The sequence below is a fragment of the Sinocyclocheilus rhinocerous genome, unplaced genomic scaffold (genome assembly GCF_001515625.1).
Source record: "Sinocyclocheilus rhinocerous isolate Xijiao unplaced genomic scaffold, SAMN03320098_v1.1 scaffold62, whole genome shotgun sequence".
NCBI lineage: Eukaryota > Metazoa > Chordata > Actinopteri > Cypriniformes > Cyprinidae > Sinocyclocheilus > Sinocyclocheilus rhinocerous.
In genome coordinates, this window is record NW_015656585.1 from 3,446,096 (window position 1) to 3,455,435 (window position 9,340).

Sequence of the window (9,340 nt, forward strand, 5' to 3'; positions counted from 1 at the left end):
TCCTGCAGAGTTTAGCTCCAACCCCAATTAGACACACCTGAACCAGCTAATCAAGCTCTTACTAGGCAGACTAGAAACTTCCCAGCAGGTGTGTTGAGGCAAGTTGGAGCTAAACTCTGCAGGACACCGGCCCTCCAGGTCTGAGTTTGGGCACCACTGATTTAAAACATATGTTGAATTTATTCAGGCTGATGGCTTCAACAAAATTGTATATCAACGAATAACAACCTTGTAGCTCACAGTAGCTCTATCTTAGTCTATCTTATCATTAAAAATCAATTCTCCTATGGAGAAATGAATGGGATTTTTATTTCCGGACTGTTGCACGCTATAACGATGTGTTTGGAACATATGTAATTTTCTATTGTGTTATTTTTCTTTCTATTTGTTAGTACTTTCTATTTTACCCGTCTGAGGCACCTTGTGTTGATGGATTCTGTGTTGCTAAAGTAAAGACATTTTCTTGAATAAATAATTCAGAGCTCATTGACTATGTAAATTTGCTCATGTGAAAAGAGGCAAGAGACAAACAGTACGATACAATCTGGTACAAATAACCTTAATGTGCATTTGCCTGTCTTTAATAAATGCACTCAACACTGTAAACTACTGGGGCGACCTCACCTGTCAGAGCAGACGGTATTCTCTATTCAAAATGAGCAGTAACTTTAGGCAAAAGATGTTAATCAATTTATCAATTTGCTTTGGCAGCTGTGCCACCAGCTAACATGTCGTGCATCGTTGCAGCTGTCATTTCTGTGCTGAAAAGATTATGTTCATAGTGGGAAGAATGCAGTGGGCTGAGATTGGTTTTAACATCCTCTGTTTTTCTCCAGAGGCAGACAGATTGCATACTTTATCAGGTGACTTTTCCTCTTGGTGGGAGCTTAGAGTGACATCTTTATCTGTTGTTTCCCAAGGTTAGAGACGAGTGATGAAAGGTTTCTTTTCTACCCCAAGGCCTGGGCTTAGAGAGCTATGAGTCCAGATACAAATTTCTCAGACTGAGTTTCAATTCTAAAAAAACTAATTTGAAAATGATCATACTTTTGAGCACACTGTTTCTCAGTGCACATGCAATCAGCACATATTTATTTTGACATATTAACAGGTTACAGTATTCAAAATGCCTGCATTAACAGCACAGTGATGTGTAGTAATGGTGAAGGTACAATTAAAGTTTTATGCTGAGTCTATTTTTTGCTGTAAACTTCAGCAGAAAATAAAGATATTAAGATAATGTGTTTTTAAATGGCCAGTGACCATATCTAAAAAGCTGGGTGGCCGTATATGATATACACACATACAATTTTACTCAAAAACAGAAATTGTTTACTATCCGCTGACAAAGCTAGCAGTACAATTTATAACTTTTAAAGTGGAGAGAGATAAACACTTCTGTTATCACTCAAGCACACATAGTTATCTGCCAATACTGAGAATCTCAAAATGGACACACACACACACACACACACACACACACACACACAGACACACACTTTGTTTTCAGTAAATCTGACTGAATCAAGGAGATTTAAACAGTGTCACTCTAGGGATAAAGGTTTGCTTTTGCTTCTCGTGTAAAATAGATTTAAACCATTTAATAATTTATGCTTTTTATTAAAGGAAATATTCAATTGTAACACTCTTTTTAAAGCAGCTCTGTTGCACATTCATCTCATTCCTTTTTCTCTACCCCCTTCATGCACCACACAAAAACACAAAGTGAATGTGAATGTATTAGTGACGCAGGTGTAAACCCAGGGCAACAAGACCACATGTGGATAAATATTAATCTTGTGTTTACTGCTGACCAGATCCCAGCAGAAAATAGACCTTGGCTCTGACTGAATGAACTGGAAAAGCAAGGACTTCTAAGATTTCTCTTCGCCCACAACCGAGCAGAGACTGCAGGATAAAAGAAAGCGTTACATTCCGGTGAGATCAGGATCGATTTATAGAACTGCTCTGTTTACAGTGTTTTTCCAAGAGCATTTATGATCACTGGATATAGATACCAGAATTTGTTTACAGTGTGCAATGAATAACACGCAGAGTGTATGAACTGACCTGTGATCTTCATTAGCAACTACATGAGCATCACTGTAATTTTCTAATACACCTTTACTGAAAGATAAAATGTCTCATGACGGAAATAGCTTAATGCTAAACCAATTTTTAAGGTATTTATTGGCAGGAACTGATGCCTTAAATATGCAAGCAGCTTGTGAATCATAGCCAATCCTTCCTCTGTTGACCCTCAGGACAAGACAGACTACAGCTTCCATCTAATCTTCTGGCTGTTGATCTGAAGGCCTGTAGGGAGCAGTGTTGCGCAGACTCTGCCTCTATGCCAGAGATCAAGCTTCCCAAATCAGAATGTGCCTAAAAACCACCTATAGCCCTATTCTGCCTACAGGAATAACTCCCATTATCTATGTCTCCTGAGGCACTCTAAAAATTAAAGTTGGAAATCCTGCAACATTCCGCCCAATCAAGCAAGCATGGATAGTCATCAATATTTTTGGACCATTTTTCCCAGAAGAGAAGAGTTGTACATTTTAAATTACATTTTAAAGGGATTTTGGGGTATGTTAGCATTAGTGTGGTATAAAAACTGACATTCTGTACATAAAGTAAGAGCCAAAAAATCTCAGTTGAGTTTATTTCGCATCTCTTGAGTGTCTCACCCACCTGCATGGAAATTCCTCTCAAGAGAAGAGACTTTCAGCATTTAAATGTAGAAGCAGATAATGTCTGTTATTTCGAAGATAGTTTGCCCCTCCAGACCTACTGGAAGCAGCAGCAGAGTCAGTCAAGCTAGACGTTTAAGACAAGGTCTACAGGCCACTAATTAAACCCTGAACTGAAAAACTAGCCTGGTCTCACTTGATAGGCAAGGATGTCAATGCACTTTCGCAAAAATCATTTTGGTGACAGATAATTTTAATTTTTCAATTTAATGTCGGCTTTCTTCAAAATGAATTCATAAATTAACATATACATTAATCTACTACATTAAAACAAACATTGAGACCGGACAGTTACCCAACTAAAAGATTATATTTTTTATTATAAAGAACAAAGAATAAATGATGAGATTTTGATGGTGTGTTGATATTTTAGTTTTATAAAGCCAAAGATTAACCTGACAGAGCTTCAGACACTCAGAGTGAATGATATGTGCAATCTACACTCATGCATCATGAAAGCAGAAAGTGTTTTCCGTGATCTTTCATCTGTATTTGATGTCTTATCATATGCACACGCATTTTAATGTTGTTTGCTGTGAAAGTGCAGCCTGTATGATGGGATCTATCATCCAAATCTCTTTTATGCATTGCCCAAAATTGATTTTAGCCAAGAAGAACCATCCATGATTTTATACACTGCAAGTTCAGACCATGAAAAGTGGCCATAGCGGAGAGCCAATTTCCGCTTGTTATGTGATATGTTTTTGCAGAGGAGCGAAGCTGCTTTGAATGTGTGGGCTGTGTATGTCAGTCAATACTCTAGATTTCTCAGCCATGTTACTGTAAATAGATATAGATAGGTGTGTGTGTGTGTGTGTGTGTACTGTATATATATTCACATGTTCACGTACATACACACACTACCAGTCAAAATTTGGTATAATTCCTCATCAAGACTGCATTTATTTAATCAGAAATATGAAAAAGTAATATTGTGAAATTAAAAATGCTGATTTGCTGCTTAAGAAACATTTATTATTATTATCAATGTTGATAATAACAACAATGTTGTTATTTTTCTCTTTATTTTTGTTACTACTATAGTTACTTTCTTACTATAAATGTAAAACTCTATCATGTTCTTATGGAGTCACAGCATGGAATCAATACTGGAAGAGAATTCCATTCATGAGCTGAATTCAGCATTACCCAAAGACCTCCTTAGAGATGCATAGGTGAATGTGTACTGAGAATTGAATTTTTGCTCACCTCCCCAAAATAATAAATTAAAATAGACCTGCATGACCTCGATGACAGCACTGGCTCCCTACTAAACATTAAAGTGACTAGCCAATTCTCTGCCCTCTACCCTCATAGACTGCTTAAACACAGTTACATCTTCAGCCGCAGCCACCGGCCTGCACATACAGCTGCTCTCTTAAGTAAATAGGGCAAAGGCATATGCGTGCACATACGCTCACACTCTGAACTGGCAGGACCCCGAGGAAGTTACTTTGGAGCTGCAGGAACTTAAGATGCCCGTCACATTCTCTTTAGAGATAGATATGGCAGGACCTTTAATGCAGTTAAATTAATACTTAAAACACTGGCTGAAATAGAAACAAAATGAATGCCTGGAATTAATCATAAGGACACTGGATCCTTTTAAGAGGACTTCAAATATGATAATGTATGGAAAAAGTATGCTAAAGACTCTTGGCTAGTTATGAATTGTTTAATTTTTAAAAAAAGAAAAAATTGCTTGATTCATGGATTCAAAGTACATGCATTTAGATATGAAAGTTTGTGCAGTGTTTATGACTTCAAGTCATATTCCAAGTTTTAATTTGTTGGCAGTGCAATAAGTATACAGACTTGCATGCCTCCTTGATGGGGGAGAAAAAAATTCTTGAATTTTAATTTGTGACCAAGGCAAGTACTGGACTTAGATCTTGGATGAAAGTACCACATTTCTTTGAACCCACAGAGAGATTTACAGCTAGAGAGATCCTTCTGAAAGCTCAATCTATTTGAAAGGATACAAATTAAAATGGGGACTTGATTAGAGGATCAACTGGCTTAATGCTGTGTAAATCCAGACTTCCTTGCCATTTGACAACTAAGATACTTGGATACTTCACCAAGGAAGAAACATACAAGCAGACAACTGCATGTCACCTCAAGAGACCTCAGTGTTGACTAAACTCCTATGCTCTTGTCCTTTAAGCATCTGGCCACATAGCGTGACGGAACTTGCCATCTTCAGCAGAGAGGACACCCAGTGTAGTCCTTCGCATTGGCTGTCACTTCTTTTCTGTGTCTTGCGTTCCCAGGCCCACAGGGTAGCTGAGCACTTCTTAGACCTGTCTGTGGCTGTCACTAAACTTGGAGCCACCTGAGCATTATGGTCAGGAATATTTCATGAGTCCCCATCTAACTTCACATCAATGATGCAGCATTGTGGCCATGATTTAATCTCAACAGTTTGAGACTTCTCTAAGTCTGTGGTAAGCAAAAGACGGCAGTGTTAGCTTTCTTAAAGAGGACGTTTACATAAAATGAATATTCTGTCATTATTTACTCAACCTCATGTCATTCCAAACCTGTATGATGTATGATATATTTCTTTTTTATATGAAGTGAAACACAAGACGAAGATATTTTTAAGAATGTTGGGAACCAAACTGTTTGTATGGATAAAATAGAGACTTTTTTTTATTTTGATTTTTTTATATCTTTTATTATGTTCCACCAAAGAAACAAAATCATACAGGTTTGGAATGACATGAGGGTGAGTAAATTATGACTCACTTTATGACAGATTTATTTTTGGGTGAACTAAGTTAAAAGCATGAAAAGGTATATTACAAATGACACTGAGTGGACAAAGACAAATAAATTATATATTAAGCAACAGTGCAATATAAATGAGTTTCAGTGAGTTTGACCCGGTTTAACATTAATCTATTAGATTGCAAAAGTGATGAAAATTTGCATGACTCCAGCTTTGCATCTCTGATTTTCACACATAAATTTGCCTCACTAATGATGTCTTTTAGAGTGCAAAGCAAACAGAAATGTTTAAAAAACTGTCAAACTCTATAAAGAAATCTTAAATGCACTGTATTTTATCCATATATTTACCTCACCTTAAATCTTGACACATCAGTACTATATGTTAACTAATTTAAAGTCACTAAGGACATCGTGGAGTAAAGTTTTGAGAAGCCACATTCTGCCATGCATCAAAGAAATCGGCATGAGTTTTTTTTTTTCTGTTTTATGCATAAATACACATCTTCTCTGTTTACAGTGTGCACTTTCTGCTTTCTTGCAACCCATCAACCTTAAATTCACCCTTCTGTGAAACTATCTGCAACTTCATGACGATATCAAAGCCGCGCATGACACCTGAGTTCAGCAGGCAGGGTCATAAAGTGTTCATGGCCGTGGAAAACCACCAGCGTGTAAGATTCACAAAGTTCTGTTCTATATGATACTGCTGTGCTGTTCAAGTTACTGTATATTCCTCTATGCTGAGTGAAACACATTGCCCTCCCATAAACAACAACAAAAGTTAAATGGAATTTCTTGGAGCTATGAATTTATGAATATAAGCAAAGTCTGGAGATTATGGGTCATTGTTTTTTTTGTTTTTTTTGCAGTTAAAATCCACTGCAACAGCCTGTGAAAATCCAACCCTGCATCAATAGAATAACAATGACGCAGTACAGAAAAAAGGATTGATTAAAGTTGATTTCTGGTCCTGGCACTGGCTGAGGGGTCTTTCATCAGGTTCAACCTTTGGGAAGGAGTGAACGATGGTGCGGCGAGGCAGGGCAGAAGCCTGGCCCTATGGGAGAACTCGAATTAGATAGGGCCACTGCCAGCTGATGCAGTATTAAATGCAGCAGAGCTAAAGCTGAATCAGCCACTTTGAGAAGTTTGCATCAAAACTTCTGTTTTTCCCTGTCAATCACATTACATCTTGCGGTCAAAGAGAGAAGAGAGTCTTTTAGTCGCTAGTTTAAAAGGAAAGTTCTCCCTAAAATGTAAATTCTGCTATCATTTTCTCACTCTGATGTTGTTCCAAACCTGTATGACTTTCTTCAAAAGAAGATATTCTGAAAAATGGCTCAGTGTTATTTTAGTCCAGCCCATTTTTCATTGTCAGTCAAGTAGTTGCTTCAGTTCTTCAAAAGATCTTCTTTTGTGTTCGGTACAAAAGTCAAACAGGTTTGGATCAACATGAGGATGAGGAAACGATGACAGAATTAGCATTTTTTGGGGTGTGCACTTTAAACAGGACATTCCGTAAAAGTAATTTGATGAAAGTAAGCAAAAGCTTTGAATAATTTATCAAAGCAACATTAGGTTTGCTTCGTAGTCAGTTCACTTTATAAAACTACAATGCAGATAGAGCTACATCTTCTGAACCGCTTTGATCCTCTGCTTCCATGATAATGTAACACATACTGGACTACTCGCATGTCAGGTGTGAATCACAATACTCGCTTCTATGGTGTTTTATTGTTCAGAATTTAAGATCACTGTCCCTTGAGCTGCATGGAAAACAAACTATACAAATCAAACCAGCTTGCACCGCAACTGTCCTTCAGTAAATTGCCTTGTTTTCTGGGGGGGGGGTTTGGACATCAGAATTGAGATATATAGAAAATACTAAATCACAAAGCATGTCATTACAAACATCACAGCTCTCCATTCGTTTAGTTTAGCTGCCAAGCTGAATTATAATCTTAACAGAGGGTGAAGATACCGGAAAGGCATGACAGAAGGACTGACTCACAATTGATTCATTTCTGCAGCTGTTCAGAGAAATTCGTCTCATCTTTTCTCCCTTTATTCTGGACATCCATGTCTTGATGTTTTAAACGCCTTGCAACTGTGAAAAAAGAGGAAAGTGGCAGCATTTATTAGCCTGGAGTTTATTTATATTCTGCCCCAGGACAACGTTCATGAGATCATTGGAGCAAGACATTAAAGGATTTCATTCTTTATTAATGCTAAGGCTGACAAATCAAAGCTTCCACCCAAAACTTCACCCTTCGGTACTTATGAAATCTGCTGTACCAAGAGAAAAATCCAGCTTACAGACAGTTTTTTTTTCTTTCAAAATAACTTGTTTGTGGTAATGTGTTGTAAATGGAACAAACAGGCCTAATGGGAAGAACCTGAAAGCTTGCAAGCACAATTGTAGTGCTCAGTGATCTACTTTTTCAACTCAGAGTTGGAGAAATGAAATTGCTCTTACTAGATAAATGGCTGAGCATTTCACTCTGGAATATTCTCATCTATGTGCACTGAAGAAAACTTTCACATACAGTAACTTTTCACCAAAATAATAGAAAACGGTGAATAGTGCAGCATAAGCAAAACGCTTGGATTAGACTAACATGAGGCCGGTCTTATGAATAGATATAACTTAAAAAACAAACTAAGAAAAGAGGAAAAGTAAGAGAAATACTGTTAATGCGTCAGAGGTGAATAATTGTAAAAATGCCTAGACAGCATAAGATCAATCATGCAGTGTTCTAGTAAATTAAAGACAAAGGATATTAAAGTTAATTTAAAAAGTCAATCACCTTTGGTCTCAGTTATGTGTACAGTAATGCATTCTAATGCAGCACAATACAAATCAAAGTAATGTAAATGTCAGAACTGTAGTAAATTGCTCTTTATTTGAAAGTAACATTTTTAATCCAATTATAAAATACAGGTAATACCATCTGGTTTAATATAATATATTCTAATAGCTGATTATTATCTTAACTATGAGTAATTTTTTTAAAGACTCAGAGATTTTAGCTTTAAGATGATGTAAGAAACTGTGTAGATTGCCTCTGGGTCAGGCTGCAAGCACAATTGGTCAATCAGCCTGTTATGGGCAATGAGCCAGGCTGTTTGTTATGCTTATGCTCCTGCTGCTACCAAATATAAATAATTAATTCAAGCTTTTACAATTCAATATTCCCCTAGGGAGGTATAATTCCAAGATAGTCATATTTTAATAACAACGAAAAATGATTACATTGCCTTTTATTTGTAACGGCAGGCTTTGCACCACTTTTGAAGGCCTGGAGTCTTCAATCACATTCATACTATTGCTATTTGATCACAAAGTTCATTCTTTAGTCATTAGTTTTAAAAATATATTACTAAAGTATAGTACAAGTATGGTATAGCACGCTGAGACTCCTCACACATTGCAATAAATAGTTTTACTTACTCAGTATTTTTGTCTTATTTACAGTGGTGGAAAGAGTACTGAAAAAATATACTCAAGTAAAAGTACCATTACCTTCCAAAAAATGTAGTGTGAGTAGAGTAAAAGTATTTGTCCAAAAAACTACTTGAGTAAGAGTAAAAGAGTAGCCTATTTAAAAGAAGAGTATTGAGTAGTGAGTACTGAGCTGTGGATTCTACCCCATCATAATAAACACTGTACACCGCAATTGATACATTTTAAAAAACGTTGTACATTCTGTAATTCACATTATCTTATTTGTCATAAAGAATGAAGAGTATCTATCATCCAGCAGTTTTAATTTTGACTGCCAACTCTTTAAAACACATCAAAACAGCACGGAAACAGTATTCAGTTGAAGAAAAGATGAAAGTTATTCTCA

The 9,340-nt window shown here is 36.6% G+C and overlaps 1 long non-coding RNA gene across 2 annotated transcripts in view; it reads left to right on the plus strand.

The window, feature by feature from the left end:
- Positions 1-6,438, plus strand: part of LOC107720227 (uncharacterized) — an 11,099-nt gene extending 4,661 nt beyond the window's left edge. The window contains exons 2-4 of one of the 2 annotated variants that reach the window (XR_001637592.1): positions 1,818-1,938; positions 6,007-6,160; positions 6,359-6,438. This is a non-coding gene — a long non-coding RNA (uncharacterized LOC107720227). Of the gene's footprint in view, positions 1-1,817; positions 1,939-2,264; positions 2,952-6,006; positions 6,161-6,358 lie in introns of those variants that run through there. The other variant, XR_001637593.1, reaches the window with a different exon arrangement.
- The last annotated feature ends 2,902 nt before the right edge of the window (positions 6,439-9,340 follow it).